The sequence below is a fragment of the Lampris incognitus genome, chromosome 2 (genome assembly GCF_029633865.1).
Source record: "Lampris incognitus isolate fLamInc1 chromosome 2, fLamInc1.hap2, whole genome shotgun sequence".
NCBI lineage: Eukaryota > Metazoa > Chordata > Actinopteri > Lampriformes > Lampridae > Lampris > Lampris incognitus.
In genome coordinates, this window is record NC_079212.1 from 746,443 (window position 1) to 770,110 (window position 23,668).

A 23,668-nucleotide genomic window follows, 5' to 3' on the forward strand; every position below is an offset into this window, starting at 1 on the left:
GAAAAGGAGGATCTGATGTCGTTTATCTTCTTGTCAAAGAAGTTAGCGAAGTCATCGGGGAGAAGGGAGCAAGTAGGAGGAGGAGGTGGGGGTTGAAGAAGTCTAGAGAAGGTTTCAAAGAGTTTCTTAGGATTAGAGGCAGAGGATAGGATTTTAGAGCGATAGAAGGCAGCCTTAGCAGCAGAAAGGGAGGAGGAGAAAGAGGAAAGAAGAGATTGGAAGTCGAGAAGGTCCTCTGGGAGTTTGCCTTTTCTCCATTTGTGCTCTGCCGCTCTCAGGCTCCATCTGTCAGTATGTACTGAGTCGGTCAGCCAAGGGGCAGGTGGAGTTGGGCGTGCAGGCCTGGAGGTGAGGGGACAGAGATTGTCAGAGAAGAGGAGAGGGTAGCGAGAAGATCAGTAGCAGTGTCAGGGGGTAGGAGAGAGAACTATTCAGGTGTAGGGAGGATAAAGGTAACAGACGAAGAAAGATCAGTGGCGGAGAGAGAGCGGAGGTGTCTACGGGTGGAAACCATGTGGGTAGGGGAAGGGGCTGAGGGGGGTGAAGAGAGGGAGAGAGAGTAGGACATGAAATAGTGGTCAGAGAGCTGGAGGGGAGTAACAGAGAGATTGGAAATAGGACAGTGTCTAGTAAAGATAAGGTCCAGCTGGTTGCCGGCCTTGTGGGTAGGAGGAGAGGGTGAGAGGTGAAGGTCAAAGGAGGAGAGGAAAGAGAGAAGAGGATCTAGCTTGTTAGTGTGGATGTTGAAGTCACTGAGAAGGATAAGTGCAGAGTCATCAACAGGGAAGTGCGAGACAAGTGTGTCAAGCTCCTCCAGAAACTCACCAAGGGGGCCTGGTGGGCAGTACACAACCACAATGGTGAGTTTGACTGGATAAGAGACAGTAACAGCATGAAATTCAAATTAGGGCGGAAAAAATTGTGGAATGGGAACAAGAGAGTATTTCCATTTCAGGGAGATTAGCAGGCCAGTACCACCACCCCGCCTCACAGCTCTGGGAGTGTGAGAAAAAGAGTACACATCAGACAGAGCTGCGGGTGTAGTAGTGTTTCTGGCATGATCCAGGTCTCAGTTAGAGCAAGCAAGTTGAGGGAGAGCAAGGATGCGTAGCCTGAGACAAACTCAGCTTTCGGCACCGCAGACTGGCAATTCCAGAGCTCTCCCATCACCACTTGCTCCACGTGAGTGGAGAGAGTGGGATAGGTGAGATTGGTAGGGTCACAGCGCCTAGGAGTGACCCAACATCTATGCCAGCCCCGGGAAGAGGAAAGGACAGGAATGCGAAGGAAACACATAGTACAGACTATGTGTTTCCTCTGCATTCCTGTTGGTACACAAGATACAGATGACTGACCAAATCTAAAAAGAGCAGTCCGTGCTTGACGAAGTCTTGGCTTGAAAAAGTCGCGCTTGCCTTTGTTCACTCTAGCCTTCGTTCAACCTCGGCTCGTTTGCCTGACGCTTGGAAGCGGACGCTTCGAAGTGGCAGCAGTGATTTAAAGAACACTGATTGCTAATTGTCTGCCGTGAGTGCAGGCCACACCCTGGCCACTTAACACCCAATTGGCCAAAGAGGTACACTGAAAATAGGCTTATTGCCCAGAAACTTGACACTTATGTAAAACTCTATCAAACCTCACACAATACTATCAAAACTGCAAACAGCAAGTTACCAAGGAATATATTCATAAGCTAAAAGGATAACTAAGTCTAAACAGCTAGGCAACAAGAAATATTTAAGGGCAGACTAGGTGAAAAAACAGCTACAGCTACAGCTAGAATAAGTAAATAAGACAAATAAGAAAATAGAATGAAACAGCTACAGCTAGAATAAGATCCCACTAGGAACCAGCAGCAGATGTATAGAGAAAAGGACTAATACTCAAGCAGCTGGAATAAGACTAATAGCAACTTGTTAAGCAAGAAAGATGATACTTACTCTGTTCTAGATGAACCAGCAATTCAGAATCACTCCAGAAGTTAATATGCACACTGGCATATTAACTTCTACTTAATATAGTTGTAGCTGTTTTTTTCACCTAGTGTGCCCTTAAATATTTCTTGTTAAACTGGTGGGTTGACTGTTTGTTTGTTGTATTATAGTTGTGGTATAGTGTGTGTGTTATAACGTGTACTGTACTTGTATTGTTAAACTGGTGGGTTGACTGTTTGTTTGTTGTATTATAGTTGTGGTATAGTGTGTGTTATAACGTGTACTGTACATGTATTGTTAAATTGGTGGGTTGACTGTTTGTTTGTTGTATTATAGTTGTGGTATAGTGTGTGTGTTATAACGTGTACTGTACATGTATTGTTAAACTGGTGGGTTGACTGTTTGTTTGTTGTATTATAGTTGTGGTACAGTGTGTGCTATAACGTGTACTGTACATGTATTGTTAAACTGGTTGGTTGACTGTTTGTTTGTTGTATTATAGTTGTGGTACAGTGTGTGTTATAACGTGTACTGTACATGTATTGCTAAACCGGTGGGTTGACTGTTTGTTTGTATTATAGTTGTAGTACAGTGTGTGTTATAACGTGTACTTTACATGTATTGCTAAACTGGTGGGTTGACTGTTTGTTTGTTTGTATTATAGTTGTAGTACAGTTTGTGTTATAACGTGATTTTGACAATTTTGTGGTTCTAAAATGAGTTAAACCCTTCAAAACCAGCCAAATGTAACAATTCCAAAAAGTAAATTAGTAATTACGATTTCTAACGTCAAGTTTATTAATCGGACTCATAACACTATACAGCCATTTTTAATCTTGACAAGCTAGGTAGCTAGCTAACGTCAGTGCATTTATGGAACTACCATTTGTGTACGCAAGTACATGAAAGAAATGACAATAAATTGTTCCTGATTCCTGATATTTAGATTAGGACCAAATGAAATTGAACATACTCTAGATTATACCTACCTAGGTCTTAGAAATAATTGTAAAGGAACATTCAACATGGCAGTGAATGAAATAAGAGACAGGGGATGCAGGTAATCCAAAAGGAGTTGAATCAAGTGCAGCTGGACTTGGTATATATCCGTGAAGACGTTTCACCTCTCATCCAAGAGGCTTCCTCAGTTCGTGCCTTTCTGACTAGACCAAGCTAGTCTGACTGGCTGCTGATGAGACTCAGTATTTATCCTCTAGGAGTCGTTGTCAGAGCTGTTGATATGCGTGGCTCTTTGTGTCCGGATGTTTACCAACGCCCGTCACTAACAGAGCCATAGATATGAGTGGCTCTTTTGTGTACCGATGTTATGGCCGTGCCCGTCGTTATCGGAGCTATTGATTTGCATTTGTTTAGCAGCGACGGTTGTTGGGGGTGTTAGTTTCGACTTCATTGTTCAGTGGTCATGAGAGTCGTTGGAGCCGTTAGTGAGCGACTGTTGTTCTAGGAGGCTAGGCTTCTTGAGTCTCCTGGGTAGAGATGAAAGGACGGCATTGTAAATGGGAGATAGGTGGTGTCGCAGACCTCCTCCTCTGTTGAGGGATGGTTTTTCCAGTTTCGCATAGATGGCTTCTTCACCCCTCTTTCTTGTCCTGAGGAGTTTGGCCTTCTGTGTTGGGCCATCCGTTTGTGTAGTGGTTGTTTGATTTCTCCTATGTATAGGTCAGTGCAATCCTCATTGCATTGTACAGCATACACCAGACTGCTTTTCTGGGTGTGTGGTACACGGTCTTTGGGATGAACCAGTCTTTGTGGGAGTGTGTTGCTGGGATTGAAGTATACCGGGAGGCGGTGTTTGTTGAAAATTCTCCTGAGTTTCTCGGAGACCCCAGAAACATACGGGATGACTGTGCTATTCCTTCTGTTACTTTTCTCCTCGTCGACCGACTTTTGTCGACTGTTGTCGACCAACTGTTGTTCTTGGAGGCTAGCCTAGCCTCCAAGAACAACAGTCAGTCACTAACGGCTCCAACCACTCTCATGACCACTGAATAATGAAGTCGAGACTAACACCCCCAACGACCGTCGCTGCTAAACAAATGCAAATCAATAGCTCCGATAATGACGGGCGCGGCCAAACATCGGTACACAAAAGAGCCACTCATATCTATGGCTCTGTTAGCGACGGGTATTGGTAAACATCGGGACACAAAGAGCCACGCATATCAACAGCTCTGACAACGACTCGTAGAGGATAAATTCTGAGTCTCATCACCAGCCAGTCAGACTAGCTTGGTCTAGTCAGAAAGGCACGAACTGAGGAAGCCTCTTGGATGAGAGGCGAAACGTCTTCACGGATATATACCAAGTCCAGTTGCACTTGATTCAACTCCTTTGGATAACCATGACCTGGATGAATGAGAACGTTCACAGACAAGGGATACAGGGCTTTACTTGCCATAAAAAGACAAACTTCTGTCGTAATTCCAATCCAGATTTGGCTAAAAATATTTGCATCAGTGATAGAACCAACTGCCCTCGATGGCTGTGAAGTGTGGGGCCCCACTTGCAATTCAAGGTCTAGATAAATGGGGAAAACATCCAATTGAGACCCTGCATGTTGAGTTTTGCAAAAATATCCTAAAAGTCCATCGGCACACCTCAAAAAATGCCTGCAGGGCAGAATTAGGCCGGTATCCTCTTCTGATTAGAATTCAAAAAAGAGCAATCAAATTCTGGAAACATCTAACATTCAGTGACCCACAGTCTTTCCATTATAAAGCCTTGAAATACCAAGAGTTGAGCAAAGATAAGAACTCTCCTACCAACCTGGTCTTCAGCCATCCCGTTCCACTATTACATATTAACATTTTAGAGGCTCAAGACCAGGTCCAGACTACACAATATATTCGGCTTGAACAAATTTCCTCAAACCTAAAAGACGATTATTACGCATATTGGCAATCCAAAACAAAATCCCAAAGCAAGATGCAATGCTATTTGGCCCTAGACAGAGAGTACACATTAGCAGGTTGGTGATTGGTGTTCACCAATCCTGACTTGCTGTGGTCAGTCTGTGAGGAAGTCCATGATCCATGAGCACAGAGAGGAACCAAGGCCCAGGTTGTTCAGTTTGCTGACCAGTTTGTGGAGGATGAGTGATAAATGTGGAACTAAAGTCCACGAATAGCCTCCTCACGTAATTGTTAACTTCCACTAAGTGTGTCAGAGCAGTGTTGAGAGCTGTTGTAATGGTGTCCTCTATGGAGTAGTTTGTCTGTAGGCAAAAAGGTGCTTGTCCAGATCAGGTGGGATGATGGTTCTGATGTGTGCAAGCACGACTTTCTCCAAGCACGTCGTGGCTATGGGTATTGGCGCCACTGGGCAACAGTCATTCAGGCATTTCACAGATAGTTTTTTGCACAACAGCATGATGGTGGAAGACTTAACGCATGTTGAAAAAGCAGCTTGTTGTAATGAGAAGTTGAATATTTTTGTGAGCTGATTGGCACATGCCTTCAATAACCGGCCGGACACTCCATCTGGGCTACATCTTTGCTGTCATTGACTTTCCTTAGGGTGGTCCTCAGCTGGTGGTTCTGTAGAACTAATATGGACTCTCCTGGGGGTGGTTTGATGAGTGGAGCAGACCCTCCTCTCTTAGTGTTGAAACAGGCAAAGAACTTGTTCTGGACATCAAGCAGTTTGGCATCATCATTGGGCAGCATATTGTAGATTTTGCAGTCAGTCATTGCCTAGATGCTGTTTCACATGCTGTGTGTGTGTGTGTGGGGGGGGGGGTTTGTTGTTTTCAAATTGATCCTCAATGCGCTGTTTGTATTTATGCTTTGTATCCCTGATGCCTCTCCTGAGCTTTCCGCGTGTAGACTTGTTTGTCACCTGACCTGAAAGCCCAGCTGAGAAAAACATTTGAACTGTTTCTAATGGAGCAAAAACCATTCCTAACACAACAGAGCCATCGCTTCCCATCCTGAACGCACACTGGCCCCAGCTGAGCCCCCCGTGTCAAACTGTTGTTACAAGTTTCATCATTAACAGAAGAGAAAAAGCCTCCTCGGAGCACTGTGCTGAATGCACACCTCGTCTGTCACCGCTGACAACTTCCACAAAGTCCATTTTCTTTTCTTTGTATGTGTCTCTGGTGAGGATTTATCAGGCAAGGTGACATGATTTTGCAGTTAGGACAATGGATGGATTTCATTTTTAAACATTTTAATGTACTCATTCATCCATGAAGGTGGAACTCTGTTTTGGAGTTCAGGTAAAAGCTGAAATCAAGGATATTTCTAATCTTGTATAGCGCTTTTCTAGTACTCAAAGTCGCTTTACAATAAATGGAGCGAAACAAGACGACAGATGAACATAATACAGACGTACAGGGGTGGACGGGAAGGGGGCTACGAGAGGGAGAAGCGGCAGCCACACACGACGCCAGCAGGACTCTCCCACTTGGACAGATATAAAGGGCAAGAAAAACAAACACCATAAATCACATAAATCACAGATGCAGGTCAAGCGCTCAGTCCCCACCCTGCCCCAGACCAAGGGTGTATGAGCGGATAGGGGGCACGAGAAGGCAATGGATATTTCTCCCTTAGTATACCGCTGTTGAGATGTTTTGACTGGGTAGCATGAACACTGGTGCAGCAGCAAACACGTACGTGTCGGAAAAAAGACTGAGACGTGATGCTGATGTGTCCATGACAGCCAATATGACCACAACAGTGATGCTGATGTGTCCATGACAACCAATATGACTGTACACCAGTGATGCTGATGTGTCCATGACAACCAATATGACTGTACACCAGTGATGCTGATGTGTCCATCACAACCAACATGACTGTACACCAGTAATGCTGATGTGTCCATGACAACCAATATGACTGTACAACAGTAATGCTGATGTGTCCATCACAACCAACATGACTGTACAACAGTGTTCCACATATTTTCTGATGTCGTCTGTAATGCATCAGACTGGCTGTGTCAGCTTTGGCCCCAGGATCCATTTTTACAAGGGTGGAACTGTTTACTGCTGAGCTGATGGCACACCAGCCACATTTGCTGCAACACCTGGTTTGTAGTCCCAGAAAACCAGCAACAGGTCTGTTTCTCTCTGCCTCCTACATCCACTATATCACAACACTGTTCAACTGAAAGACTGACTGACTGTCCCACACAACCACCACATCACCTCCACATTTCCCACAGAGACAATAAACACAATGATGGAGAAAAGTTGCTGACTGTAGCTTTAAGCTAGCTGGTGAGCGATCACTATACCAGCACAGAGTAAAGTGTCTGGTTGAAGGAAACTGTGGTAGGACCACCTCCGTCCTCTGGTTGTCATCACACTGACCGCTGTATCATCATGTCTGTCACATGGACACAAACAGACTCTACCTGTCTGTCTGTCTGTCTTTTGACAGATGTATCATTATGTGTACATACCTGTCTGTCTAAAGTTTAATGTGCATTAAATTGTAATATGAATGTACAGACGGGTGGATGTACAGTTCAAAGGACAAAAGAGAGAAAGACCGAGACAGGCTGATGGACAGAGGGGAAAGACTAAACACTTCCTTACTAAGAAACTAGTTTCTAACGCAGTAAAAAGTACACACACACACACACACACACTGCTGTTGTCTTGCTCAGAGTTGAAGGGTCATTAAATCCTCCCAGTGAAACTCGCCCAGCGACAGAGCTCTGATTGGCCACTTATGGTGAATAATGTATAAAAATGTATAATGACGTATAATAATGTATAATAATGTATAATGATTTATAATAATGTATAATAATGTATAATGACGTATGACAATGTATAATGGTTTATAATAATGTATAATAATGTATAATGATTTATAATAATGTATAATAATGTATAATGCGATATAATAATGTATAATGATTTATAATAATGTATAATGATTTATAATAACGTATAATGACGTATGATAATGTATAATGGGTTATAATAATGTATAATAATGTATAATGATTTATAATAATGTATAATGATTTATAATGATGTATAATAATGTATAATGATTTATAATAATGTATAATAATGTATAATGATTTATAATAATGTATAATAATGTATAATGACATAATAATGTATAATGATTTAAAATAATGTATAATGACATAATGATGTATAATAATGTATAATGATGTATAATAATGTATAATGATTTATAATAATGGGTAATAATGTATAATGGTTTATAATAATGTATAAAAATGTATAATGATTTATAATAATGTATAATGACATATAACAATGTATAATAAAGTATAATGATGTATAAGAATAAAAAAAAAGTATAATAATGTGTAATATTAGATAATGAGCCCTGGCCTGCTGCAACCCATCAGCCCCTGGACATAACCAACAAGTACATCTTTCAGTGGCTTCTTCCCCACTAATCTCTTCTTCCAAACACTGACTTCCTGGCCCTTTCCCTCCATTTCTTTCTGTTTTGTATGGACTCTTTTCTTTTCTTTCACTCATACTTTCATTAGTCTTCTTCTCACTTCCTTCACTTCTCTGTCCTCTTTTTGAGGTTCCTCCATCCAGCTGAGACAGTGTGTGTGTGTGTGTGTGTGTGTGTGTGTGTGTGTGTGTGTGCCTGTGTATGTATGTGCACACGCACACGCGCGTGTGTGTCGTCATGGGACAGAGGCTCTTAGGAACAGTAGCATGTGAGTCCTCCTTCTTCCTTTCTCTGTCTGTGACTTCTCTATCATCCATGATCATTCTGTCTCTCTCTGACTGACTGTTATTCTGCTCACCTGTAGTCCCGACCGTCTGTTACTGCTTGACTGACTGTTATTCTGCTCATCTGTAGTCCTGACCGTCTGTTACTGCTTGACTGACTGTTATTCTGCTCACCTTTAGTCCTGACCGTCTGTTACTGCTTGACTGACTGTTATTCTGCTCATCTGTAGTCCTGACCGTCTGTTACTGCTTGACTGACTGTTATTCTGCTCACCTTTATTCCTGACCGTCTGTTACTGCTTGACTGACTGTTATTCTGCTCATCTGTACTCCTGACCGTCTGTTACTGCTTGACTGACTGTTATTCTGCTCACCTTTAGTCCTGACCGTCTGTTACTGCTTGACTGACTGTTATTCTGCTCATCTGTACTCCTGACCGTCTGTTACTGCTTGACTGACTGTTATTCTGCTCACCTTTAGTCCTGACCGTCTGTTACTGCTTGACTGACTGTTATTCTGCTCACCTTTAGTCCTGACCGTCTGTTACTGCTTGACTGACTGTTATTCTGCTCATCTGTAGTCCTGACCGTCTGTTACTGCTTGACTGACTGTTATTCTGCTCATCTGTACTCCTGACCGTCTGTTACTGCTTGACTGACTGTTATTCTGCTCACCTTTAGTCCTGACCGTCTGTTACTGCTTGACTGACTGTTATTCTGCTCACCTTTAGTCCTGACCGTCTGTTACTGCTTGACTGACTGTTATTCTGCTCATCTGTAGTCCTGACCGTCTGTTACTGCTTGACTGACTGTTATTCTGCTCACCTGTAGTCCTGACCGTCTGTTACTGCTTGACTGACTGTTATTCTGCTCATCTGTACTCCTGACCGTCTGTTACTGCTTGACTGACTGTTATTCTGCTCATCTGTAGTCCTGACCGTCTGTTACTGCTTGACTGACTGTTATTCTGCTCACCTGTAGTCCTGAGCGTCTGTTACTGCTTGACTGACTGTTATTCTGCTCACCTGTAGTCCTGACCGTCTGTTACTGCTTGACTGACTGTTATTCTGCTCACCTTTAGTCCTGACCGTCTGTTACTGCTTGACTGACTGTTATTCTGCTCACCTTTAGTCCTGACCGTCTGTTACTGCTTGACTGACTGTTATTCTGCTCATCTGTAGTCCTGACCGTCTGTTACTGCTTGACTGACTGTTATTCTGCTCACCTTTAGTCCTGACCGTCTGCTACTGCTTGACTGACTGTTATTCTGCTCATCTGTACTCCTGACCGTCTGTTACTGCTTGACTGACTGTTATTCTGCTCACCTTTAGTCCTGACCGTCTGTTACTGCTTGACTGACTGTTATTCTGCTCACCTTTAGTCCTGACCGTCTGTTACTGCTTGACTGACTGTTATTCTGCTCACCTGTAGTCCTGACCGTCTGTTACTGCTTGACTGACTGTTATTCTGCTCACCTTTAGTCCTGACCGTCTGTTACTGCTTGACTGACTGTTATTCTGCTCACCTGTAGTCCTGACCGTCTGTTACTGCTTGACTGACTGTTATTCTGCTCATCTGTAGTCCTGACCGTCTGTTACTGCTTGACTGACTGTTATTCTGCTCATCTGTAGTCCTGACCGTCTGTTACTGCTTGTCTGACTGTTATTCTGCTCATCTGTAGTCCTGACCGTCTGCTACTGCTTGACTGACTGTTATTCTGCTCACCTTTAGTCCTGACCGTCTGTTACTGCTTGACTGACTGTTATTCTGCTCACCTGTAGTCCTGACCGTCTGTTACTGCTTGACTGACTGTTATTCTGCTCACCTTTAGTCCTGACCGTCTGTTACTGCTTGACTGACTGTTATTCTGCTCACCTTTAGTCCTGACCGTCTGTTACTGGTTGACTGACTGTTATTCTGCTCACCTTTAGTCCTGACCGTCTGTTACTGCTTGACTGACTGTTATTCTGCTCACCTTTAGTCCTGACCGTCTGTTACTGCTTGACTGACTGTTATTCTGCTCACCTTTAGTCCTGACCGTCTGTTACTGCTTGACTGACTGTTATTCTGCTCACCTGTAGTCCTGACCGTCTGTTACTGCTTGACTGACTGTTATTCTGCTCACCTTTAGTCCTGAGCGTCTGTTACTGCTTGACTGACTGTTATTCTGCTCACCTTTAGTCCTGACCGTCTGTTACTGCTTGACTGACTGTTATTCTGCTCACCTTTAGTCCTGACCGTCTGCTACTGCTTGACTGACTGTTATTCTGCTCATCTGTAGTCCTGACCGTCTGTTACTGCTTGACTGACTGTTATTCTGCTCATCTGTAGTCCTGACCGTCTGTTACTGCTTGACTGACTGTTATTCTGCTCACCTTTAGTCCTGACCGTCTGTTACTGCTTGACTGACTGTTATTCTGCTCACCTGTAGTCCTGACCGTCTGTTACTGCTTGACTGACTGTTATTCTGCTCACCTGTAGTCCTGACCGTCTGTTACTGCTTGACTGACTGTTATTCTGCTCATCTGTAGTCCTGACCGTCTGTTACTGCTTGACTGACTGTTATTCTGCTCATCTGTAGTCCTGACCGTCTGTTACTGCTTGACTGACTGTTATTCTGCTCACCTTTAGTCCTGACCGTCTGTTACTGCTTGACTGACTGTTATTCTGCTCACCTTTAGTCCTGACCGTCTGTTACTGCTTGACTGACTGTTATTCTGCTCATCTGTAGTCCTGACCGTCTGTTACTGCTTGACTGACTGTTATTCTGCTCACCTTTAGTCCTGACCGTCTGTTACTGCTTGACTGACTGTTATTCTGCTCATCTGTAGTCCTGACCGTCTGTTACTGCTTGACTGACTGTTATTCTGCTCACCTTTAGTCCTGACCGTCTGTTACTGCTTGACTGACTGTTATTCTGCTCACCTTTAGTCCTGAGCGTCTGTTACTGCTTGACTGACTGTTATTCTGCTCATCTGTAGTCCTGACCGTCTGTTACTGCTTGACTGACTGTTATTCTGCTCACCTTTAGTCCTGACCGTCTGTTACTGCTTGACTGACTGTTATTCTGCTCACCTTTAGTCCTGACCGTCTGTTACTGCTTGACTGACTGTTATTCTGCTCACCTTTAGTCCTGACCGTCTGTTACTGCTTGACTGACTGTTATTCTGCTCATCTGTAGTCCTGACCGTCTGTTACTGCTTGACTGACTGTTATTCTGCTCACCTTTAGTCCTGACCGTCTGTTACTGCTTGACTGACTGTTATTCTGCTCACCTTTAGTCCTGACCGTCTGTTACTGCTTGACTGACTGTTATTCTGCTCACCTTTAGTCCTGACATTTTTTTTGAAAAATCTGGGAGCATTCAGACAAGAGGAATGGCCGGTTGTTAGTTTGTATCCGGTGGGAAACTTCTGATTCAATGAAATGAAAATGAGCTAAAACAACCCACGGAGGAAAAAACCCTTCAGCTAAAGTCAACCTTTAAAATCTATCAATAAAACAAAGGAGTTTAGAAAGAGGGAATCTTATTAAAAGGCTGAGATAAGAGAGAGAAGTTGGCATTTAGTCAATTTTATGAAGGAGGTGGAGGGCATGAGAGAGTGACGGAGAGGTGAGAGAAGCGATTGTGATCGGAGAGAGAATAGGCAGGGAATTGAAATCACGAGGTAAAGGAGAGAAGGAGATATGGACAACAAGGAAAGAGAAAAGGGAGAGAGGATGTGGAGGGAGATGAATGTGTCGCCTGGCAGACAGAATATTCTGGAAAGACTTGTGGACAGAATGATGAGGGAGGGATGAGTGAGTGTCATCTTCAGACCATTTACTACATGCTGTCTTCCCCCATCACTGCTTCATCTATCAGTAAATGGAGCTGTGTGTTAGACCGTCCCATCACCGCTCATATATTTCTGTATGGCTGTCTGTCTGTGATTTAGGACACTCTGATTTATTCTGGTCCTGTTTTGTACAGTTTGACTTTTCTGAAATTCTCCCCAAAAACACTCCATAAAAAGGACTGCCGAGTTAAATCGAGAATCAGGAACACTTTATTTGTCATTTCACTTCATGCTCTTCATTCATTTATTCATCATCAGCCGCTTCTCCGGGGTCGGGTCACGGTGGCAGCAAGCTAAGTAGGGCACTCCAGATGTCCCTCTCCCAGCAACGCCCTCCAGCTCCTCCTGGGGGATCCCAGGGCGTTCCCAGGCCAGATTGGACATGTAGTCCCTCCAGCGAGTTCTGGGTCTACCCAGGGGTCTCCTCCCAGTTGGCCGTGTCCAGTAAACCTCCCTTTGGAGGTTTACTGGGGGTCAAGATGTTGGCTATATTTTTGGCAATGTTGTTGCCCTTTAGTGGGCGAAACACCTCACCATATCCAAAACTCCATTGACTTCGTGGACAAGGTCCAAAGCGTAAAACTGGAACCGGATGAAACCATGGTATCCTTTGATGTGACCTCGTTATTCGCCTGCATCCCAACCATGGAGGCTTTGGAGACTGTGAGGCAGCGTTTGCTACGGGATGACACCCTCCACGATAGGACCAACCTCAGCCCAGACCAGATTTGCCAACTACTGGACCTTTGCCTGAACACTACATATTTCCAATTCAGGGGCCAGTTTTACAGACAGAAACACGGCTGTGCAATGGGCTCACCAGTATCGCCCATTGTGGCCAACCTATATATGGAAGAGGTAGAACACAGGGCCCTGAACTCCTTCAGAGGAACACCTCCGAGCCACTGGTTCAGATATGTGGACGACACATGGGTCAAAATCCAAACACAAGAGGTGCAAGCGTTTACCAAACAAATCAACTCAGTGGACAAGAGCATTAAGTTCACAAGGGAAGACGTAAAGAACAACAGTTTGCCCTTCTTGGACTGTGACGTCCACATTGGGGAAGACTGGAGCCTCCACATTGGGGTTTACAGGAAACCTACACACACAGACCAGTATCTACTTTTCAACTCACACTACCCTCTGGAACACAAACTGAGCGTCATCAGAACTCTGAAAAACAGAGCTGACAATGTGCCCAGCAGCACTCAGGCCCAACGGGAAGAACACAAACACCTGAGGGGAGCTTTAAAAACCTGCGGCTACCCCAGTTGGACCTTTGTGAAAACTGCAACACGTTCCAAAAAGACCAACCAGGTGAGCGATGAGGAGAAAAGGGACAGAAGGAACAGCACCGGTATACTTCAAACCCAGCAACACACTCCGACAAAGACTGGTTCATCCCAAAGACCGTGTACCAGACACCCGGAAAAGCAGTCTGGTGTATGCTGTACAATGCGATGAGGACTGCACTGACCTATACATAGGAGAAACCAAACAACCACTACACAAACGGATGGCCCAACACAGAAGGCCACACTCCTCAGGACAAGACTCAGCAGTCTATCTACACCTAAAGGAGAAGACACACTCCTTCCAGGACAGCAACGTACACATTTTGGACAGAGAAGATAGATGGTTTGAAAGAGGGGTGAAGGAAGCCATCTATGCAAAACTGGAAAAACCATCCCTCAACAGAGGAGGAGGTCTGCGACACCACCTATCTCCCACTTACAATGCCGTCCTTTCATCTCTATCCAGGAGACTCAAGAAGCCTAGCCTCCAAGAACAACAGTCGCTCACTAACGGCTCCAACGACTTTTGTCGACTGTTGTCGACCAACTGTTGTTCTTGGAGGCTAGCCTAGCCTCCAAGAACAACAGTCAGTCACTAACGGCTCCAACCACTCTCATGACCACTGAACAATGAAGTCAAAACTAACCCCCCCCCCCCCAACGACCGTCGCTGCTTAACAAATGCAAATCAATAGCTCCGATAACGACGGGCGCGGCCAAACATCAGTATACAAAAGAGCCACTCATGTCTATGGCTCTGTTTGTGACGGGCGTTGGTAAACATCCGGACACAAAGAGCCATGCATATCAACAGCTCTGACAACGACTCCTAGAGGATAAATACTGAGTCTCATCAGCAGCCAGTCAGACTAGCTTGGTCTAGTCAGAAAGGCACGAACTGAGGAAGCCTCTTGGATGAGAGGCGAAACGTCTTCATGGATATATACCAAGTCCAGCTGCACTTGATTCAACTCCTTTTGGATAACCATGATGACCTGGATGAATGAGAACATTCATAGACAAGGATTTCATTCTTTTGCGTACATTAAATGAAAGGATATGCCATTTTCCCTGGCCCATAGCAGTACAACACAAAGACAAAAACACATCCAAATACTACAAGAACACACATATCCAAGATATTCTTCCAAGATGGCGGCGCGCTGGACGCAGCGGCTACTGCGGTTCCCTGTTCGGTGTCGTGTTTTCTTTGTTATTTATACGTAAGTTGTAAGTTTACTTATAAGTGTAGGTCCTGCGCTCTTCTACAGCCGTCAGGAACTTTTAAACCTCAGAACGGAGTACTCACTTCCCTCCACCATCACGGACAACTTCCCCATCCATATTATCCGCTCACCGGCCTCGCAGCGGAAACACTGCCCCCTGGCGGCAACGTAAACAGAAGAGAGGGAACCGAGGCGGGCTACATGCTAAGCTAAGTAGCGCTCCCTTCAAAGCTTCCCTCCCCAGCATCTTCATGGCTAATGTCCGGTGGTTAGCTAACAAAATGGATGAGATAAGACTCAGGCTGTCCTCTCAGAAAAGGCTGCAGAACTGCTGTCTGCTGATGTTTACGGAGACTTGGCTCAACAGCAACATGGCGACTCGGCAGTTGAGCTAGCGGGCCGCACAGCCTTCCGTGCCGACAGGACAGCGGACTCCGGCAAGATCCGTGGAGGAGGTTTGAGTATTTATGTCAGTAACTCTTGGTGCAACAATATAAAGATGGTTGAAAGGCATTGCTCTGCTGATCTGGAGCTGCTTATGATTCAGTGCAGGCCTTTCTACCTGCCCAGGGAGCTAACGGCTATTACCATCACCGCTGTATACATCCCCCCACATGCTAATGCTAAGGTAGCACTTAAGCAGCTACAATGTGCCATCAGCAGACAACAGACAAAACACCCGGACAATGCCTTTATCATAGGTGGTGACTTTAATCAGGCTAACCTCAGGGCTGTCTTGCCCAAATCCCATCAGCATGTCTCCTGCCCCACTAGGGGACAAAACACCCTGGACCATCTCTATACAAACATCAAGGACTCATACAAAGCTACTCCCTGCCCTCATCTGGGGCATTCTGACCACCTCTACCTGTTCCTGGTCCCAGCCTACAAACCCCTAATAAAACGGGTCAAGCCAGCAGTAAAGACAATCACTGTCCGGCCAGAAGGAGCAGTCTCTGAACTCCAGGACTGTTTTGAAAACACAGACTGGAGTATTTTTGCACATTCAGCTACCCATGGCTCCCATATAGACATAATGAACAGACATCTGCCATACTAGCCTACATTAACTTTTGCACTGAGTGTCACAACAAAAAAATCAGTCCGCACCTTTCCAAACCAGAAACCCTGGATGACCAGTGAGGTCCGGCAGCTGCTGAAAGTCCCGGATGCAGCGTTCAAGTCAGGTAACTGTGAGGCCTACAGCGCAGCCAGATCCAACCTCAAAAAGGGCATCAGAACAGCCAAACATAAATATTCCCTACGAATAGAGGACCACTTTCACAATAACTCTGATCCTCGGTGGATGTGGCAAGGCATTCAGTCTATCACAGACTACAAAAGCTCTAATCGCGGTCCCGCTGTCCATGATGCCTCCCTGCCAGACAAGCTAAATAATTTCTATGCCTGCTTTGGCAACGACAATACTGACCCGGCCACAAAAATCCCCAGCCACCCAGAAAACCAGGTGCTCACTCTATCAGTTGCAGAGTTCAGAGAATCACTGCGCAGAGTGAACACACGGAAGGCTGCCGGACCAGACGGCATACCGGGTTGGGTCTACAGGGAATGTGCCGACCAGCTGGCTGAGGTCTTCACACCTGTATTTAACCTCTCACTGTCCCAATGTAAAGTCCCGGCATGCTTTAAGACCACCTCTATAATTCCTGTCCCCAAGAAACCAACATCCACGTCTGAATGACTACCGACCCATAGCACTCACCCCCATTGCCATGAAGTGCTTTGAGAGACTGGTTCTGGCTCACATCAAAAACATTATCCCCCCCACATTCGACCCACATCAGTTCGCCTACCGTCCCAAAAGGTCTACTGAGGATGCCATTTCCACTGCCCTACACTTTGCTCTGACCCACCTTGAATTTAACAACACATACATCCGGATGCTGTTTATAGATTACAGCTCTGCTTTCAACACTATCATCCCCGCCAAACTAACCACCAAACTCCTCTCCCTTGGCCTCAACCCCTCCCTCTGTAACTGGATCCTGGACTTCCTGACCAACAGACCTCAATCTGTTAGGTTAGGTGACCACACCTCCTCCACCCTGACCCTCAGCACAGGTGTCCCTCAAGGCTGTGTTCTGAGCCCCCTCCTTTTCTCCCTCTTTACCCACGACTGCCTGCCAACTCACCCTTCAAATGTTATAGTTAAGTTTGCAGATGACGCCACAGTCATTGGCCGTATCACCAACAATGACGAGATGGCCTACAGAGATGAGATTCAGCACCTCACATCATGGTGTACTACCAATAATCTTGTCCTTAATGTGCAGAAGACAAAGGAGCTGATGGTGGACTTCAGGAGGTCTAGAAGCTGCAGCCACTCCCCCGTACACATCAATGGGGTGTAAGCGGAGCGTGTTTCCAGCTTTAAATTCCTTGGAGTCCACATCAGCGTGGACCTTTCGTGGACATTAAACACCCAGGCCCTTGTGAAAAAGGCCCAACAACGCCTGCATTTCCTGAGGAGGCTGAGGAGCGCCCGTCTACCCCCCAAAATTCTCACCAACTTCTACCACTGCACCATAGAGAGCATCCTGACCATCTGCATCTCAGTGTGGTACGGCAACTGCACCTCAGTAGACCAGAAAGCTCTGCAGCGGGTCGTCAAGGCGGCCCAGCATATCACCGGTACCATGCTCCCAGCCATAAAAGACATTTATCACAAACGCTGCCTTCGAAGGGGTCTGAGCATCAGCAGAGATCCCACCCACCCCAACCATGGACTGTTCTCCCCCCTGCGCTCTGGGAGGCGCTACAGGAGCCTCAGAGCCCGCACTACCAGGCTCAAAAACAGCTTCTTTCCACAAGCTGTTGCCCACCTGAACCTGGTTGCCCACTGAATGTCTGTAGATATTTTTAAATATTTTGTAGTCCAGCTCTTTTTTAACTTATTTTAGCTTTTGGTCTACATGTGTGTATATCTTATACTGTGTTTGCTGTGTTTGTCTGTGTCTGTCTTGCAGTGTTTGGTGAAGCCACAGCCCTCATTTCATTTTTAACATGTGCCTGCACATTGTTTTTAATGACAATAAATTGAATTTAATAAATTGAATTGAATATCCAAACGAAGCAAAAAATCAGTGTCCAGGAGAGCGAATTCCAGCCAGGATGATTGTTGGAACCGCCGGTCTGCATGGGCTAGCAGTTAGCTTAGCCCACCGCGTCTTGTCAGGCTGTCATCGGTGTTTCCTCCTTGGGCGCAGCTCCAGGAAGGGGCCGTGGTCCCCGGGCCCACCGGATAAAGCAGACCAAGCTCTCCCAACTGATCCAATGCCAGCTCTCTCAGCCAGACACCCTCGACACACCTCCCCGCACTCCTCTCAACGACACCAAAAACAACACAGTCAACACCAGGTGAGGCCACCGCCAGACCACCCTCGGTGTTATTGGAACTGCCGGTCTGCATGGGCTAGCAGTTAGTTTAGCCTGCCCCACTGTCCCAGCCGATCCAGCGCCAGCTCTCCCAGCCATCAAATGAAGACAAAACGCAGACTTGGACAAAGACACTGCATGGTCCGCCTAGCATTAGCCTAGTGTCAGCAGTTAGCGCAACGAGAATGTAGAATATTATGTCACCCCATAGACGGCACTCTGTACTGTGATGACTGTTAGGTATCCTAAACACATACGTAGTACAGCCGAGTATCAGCAGCACTGAAGCTCCCAGTAATCCCAGTAATCCCAGTAATTCCAATAAAGAATGTCCTCAGTGTTTTATGCCTTTATAAAACACTGGCAATTTCTTTAAAGTAGAACATACATAAAGAACATACAAAATAAAAACCAGGAAACAGGAAGAATAACTAAGCAGCTCTGTGGTTAGCATCAGTGTTGGCATAGCAACCAACCTAAATTTGATGAAATACAGTGAGTGAGGTATTATGGGAATTATCAGTCAGAGCAATTTTTGCCTGTCTGTCAGCAATTCAACCACTGTGCTGAAAACACCGCTTCCATGAACGTGACTTCCACTAAGATCACTCACATACCGAGAAGTATATTTGTCTTTGGGAATGTGTGTGTGTGTGTGTGTGTGTGTGTGTGTGTGTGTGTGTGTGTGTGTGTGTGTGTGTGTGTGTGTGTGTGTGTTAGTTGTAAATGGCCCGTTTCCGCTGGGAATAGTAACTTAATTAAATAGACAGTACACAAGACAGTAGGGCACTCACAAACCAGCCATCTGGACCAACTGTGTGTGTGTGTGTGTGTGTGTGTGTGTGTGTGTGAGGTATCCTGGGGGCGGGGTTACAGACAGGAAGACAGATGAAGGACAGGAAATGACCAGGAGCAGATGGACAACAGTTGGTCCATGTGTGTGTATTGTTGTGTATGTGAGTGTTTCTATGTGGCGTGTGTGTGTGTGTGTGTGTGTGTGTGAGGGGGGGGTGTGTGTGTGTGTGTGTGTGTGTGTGTGTGTGTGTGTGTGTGTGCGGACATACTTCTCATAATTAAATCAGTCAGGAACATCAATTCTGCCTTTAACCTACAGAATAACCTCTGACCCCAGAGTCCTAGGATTCAGCAGGTCACAGCAGACACACACACACACACCAGGCCTAGCATGGGTTTACACTGGCTAATGACTTGACAACATTCCCCGAGGTTACCTTGACAACCAGATGGGCCACAGAAGGAAAGAAAGAAAGAACGACAGGAGGGAGGGAGGGAGTAAAACCGATGATGGGTGGAAAAGTGACTTTTCTGTTTTCCCTCTGAGTCATCCCACTCTTCTTCATGTGTCATGAATTGGCAGGATGATCAATACTTCTGTAAAGACGGTGACACTCTGACTGTCTGTTGGCTTCAGGTTTCTCTAGGTTTGGTGTGTAAAGCAAAGCAGCTGTTATCAAGCTGACTCTCATCCAGACACTACTGACGCTGTTCAGCACAGACCATCCAGACTGACTGACACTCTATGGAGTTACCTCAAAACACACATTTATATTAGTACATGTTTTTAACTAGGGCTTGACTCAGGCTATGTACAGCCGGGGAAGGGAACTGTTGACCCAGACTGGGGATGTTGTTGAGTGGTGGAAAGAACACTTTGAGGAGCTTCTGAACCCGGCTCACATGTCTTCAGTGGAGAAGGAAGAGTCTGAAGACTCGGGGGAAGCCCCACCCATATCCCTGGCAGAGGTTTCTGGGGTAGTTAAGAAGCTCCTTGGCGGCAAAGCGCCGGGTGTGGATGAGAGTCGCCCTGAGATGCTGAAGGCTCTGGACATTGTTGGGCTGTCTTGGCTAACACACCTCTTCAGTGTCGTGTGGAGGTGGGGGACAGTACCTGTGGAGTGGCAGACTGGGGTGGTTGTTCCCATATTTAAAAAGGAGGACCAGAGGGTGTGCTCCAATTATCAGGGCATCACATCGCTCAGCCTCCCTGGGAAAGTGTACTCTAGGGTGCTGGAAAGGAGGCTCCAACCTATTGTCGAACATCGGATCCAGGAGGAACAGGGCCGTCCTGGCCGTGGAACAACGGACCAACTCTTTACCCTTGCAGAAGTGCTGAGGGGGGCATGGGAGTTTGACCAGCAAGTGTTTTGTGGACTTGGAGAATGCTTCCGGCTGTGTATCCTGGGGCACTCTGTGGGGGGTACTGCGGGAGTATGGGGTACAGGGGCAGTTGCTACAAGCCATTGTATAACCAAAGTGACAGCTGTGTCCGCATTCTCAGCACAAAGTTTTCCGACAATCATCCTGGCTGGCGTTCGCTCTCCTGGACAGTGATTGTTTCGCTTAGTTTGGATCTGTGTGTTCTTGTAGTTTTTGGATGTGTTTTTGTCTTTGTGTTGTACTGCTGTGGGCAGGGGGAAACGGCATTTCGTTTCATTTCATGTACAAAAAAGCATGATGTCCTTGTATAACCAAAGTGAGAGCTGTGTCTGCATTCTTGGCACAAAGTCAAACATGTTTTCGATAGGTGCCGGACTCCGCCAAGGTTGTCCCTTGCCTCCGATTCTGTTTGTGATATTCATGGACAGGATCTCAAGGCGCAGCCAAGGTGAGGAGTGTGTCCGTTTTCGGAAACTCAGAATTGCATCTCTGCTCTTCGCAGATGATGTGGTTTTGTTGGCTTCATCAAAACGCGACCTCCAGCGTGCACTGGGGTGGTTTGCAGCTGAGTGTGAAATGGCCGGGATGAGAGTCAGCACCTCCAAGTCTGAGGCCATGGTTCTCTACCGGAAAATGGTGGATTGCTCCCTCCGGGTTGGGGATAAGTTGTTGCCCCAAGTGAAGGAGCTCAAGTATCTCGGGGTCTTGTTTAGGAGTGAGGGTAGGATGGAGTGAGAGATTGACAGGTGGATTGGTGCAGCATCAGCAGTAATGTGGACGTTGTACCAACATGTTGTGGTGAAGAAGGAGCTGAGCCGGAAGGCAAAGCTCTCAGTTTACCAGTCAATCTTCGTTCCAACCCTCACCTATGGTCATGAGCTTTCGGTAGTGACCAAAAGGGTGAGATTGCAGATGCAAGCGGCCGAAATGAGTTTCCTCTGTAGGGTGTCTGGGCTCAGCCTTAGAGATAGGATGAGGAACTCGGACATCCGGAGGGAGCTCGGAGTAGAACCACTGCTGCTTCGCCTTGAAAGGAGCCAGCTGAGGTGGTTAAGGCATCTGATTAGGATGCCTCCTGGGTGCCTTCCTTTGGAGGTTTACCGGGCATGGCCAACTGGAAGGAGACCCCGGGGTAAACCCAGAATTCACTGGAGGGACTACATGTCCAATCTGGCCTGGGGAATGCCTTGGGATCCCTTAGGAGGCGCTGGAGGGCGTTGCTGGGGAGAGGGACGTCTGGAGTCCCTACTTAGCTTGCTGCCACTGCGACCCGACCCCGGAGAAGTGGCTGAAGATGAATGAATTAATGTTTTCAACTACTATGACCCACATCACTGTGAAGTGTGAACTATTTTTGAAAAGTGCCCCACTATTCAAAGGCAGCCAGCCACTTTAGTTTGTGTAAAAAAATCTTTTTTTAAAAAAAAAAAAAACCAAACCAACAAAAAAAGCAATGTTTTGGTGTGCTAGTTAATATTCATGAGTTTCAGGGCATTGTCATATAGCATCATATAAAATATTCCCTTGGACTGACTGTGTATTTTAATATTTATGAGCATCACACCCAGTCAGCCTCCGTTAGCTGTGATGCTAGCACTGCCACACCTGAGGTGTCCACGAGAGCCATTGATCAAGCTAAGAAAAGAAAACAACTAGTTTTCGATACAAGTTCACCAGTTAATGTGGTCTCTAATGATTAGTAAACTGAAAATTATGTGTGACTATTTTAGTGAGTGAATCTGCACTCCCAGATTCACTAATGCCAAGTGGCGGAAGTAATATTGCAGGATTAATGTAAAGCTATGAGCGATAACTCGGGTCCAGGTTACCGCATTTGCACCTGTTGGTAGATTTGGTTTGCAGTAAGACAAGGCATCCATCTTCACACACATTTCACAAACACAACAATACACCAGACATGGGCAACTAGCGGCCCATGGGCTGCATTCGGCCCCCGTCCTCACTCAGTACGGCCCGCGGGTCAATTTGCAAATGTCAATAAATTGTTGGTTTCACAAGTGTTGGAAGCAAGCAGGCCATTTGATCACATTTGAACTGGATCCCAATTGTAATGATACTGTACCCTGATCGAGGGCGCTCCATCGAAACACGAGGCCTGTAGCCAAGCAACTGCTTGCACATGGTTGACTGATCACTGCCAGCTGTTTCCAGCTTCCGCCTTCATGAGATCGACAACTTTTATTTTCTTACTAGTTCTTCTCTATATTCTGCCCTAACCTCTTCATTTTGTTGTGATTTACCAATTTTCTGTGCTTAGTTCACTTATCGCTAGATTCTCTAGTTTTCTTTCTTATACGAATCTTGTGTTTAGTAGGCAGCTCCTCGTTCCTAGTTTGTTACTAGCTTTGAGCTTAGCCTAGCTTAGCTTACATCAGACCCTGCTTACATCAGGTGCTGCTTACATCAGACCCTGCTTACAGCAGTTCCTGCTTGCAGGTGAACAGGAAGTGTTGCTTGGTGCCACTCACCGAGGTGTTCTGACACTGGATGCAGGAGGAGTTAAAACGCACGGCGGGGATTCGCTGAACTTTTCCCTGGATGTTGAACACACACTCATAGTTCTTCTGGCCCGACTGCGGCTGGGGCAGATTTCGAGCCCGCAATGTGATTGGACGAACCATTCCTGCCGGAACCAGGATGTCAATGGTGGGCAGGATCTGAGGACAGCCCTGGAGACAGAGAGAGAGGGGTGGTAAAAGACAGGATATACATCTTATCTTCTATTTAACTTTAAAATGGCCTGCTGGGTCATCTGCACTTTTCACATGCTGACTTGTCTGTTTCAGCCTCAAAGGTACATTTACCCCAGTTTCACTCTATTTGCATATATTATTACATGTATTAATTATTACAGCAGCACCTCTGTAATGTACCACCGTAGCCTGCCATAGCAAACTGCTTTGCTTCCGTCATCCATTGACGTTACTGGATGACAGTAGAACCACAAGTCTGATTGGCTGAGACGTTCATTTACTTGTGTCCACTGATGAGAAACTTTCATGCAATGCATTATGGGACATGTAGGTAAAGCAGAGCAGCTCTCTTGGTGGGACAACATCACTGTCTCA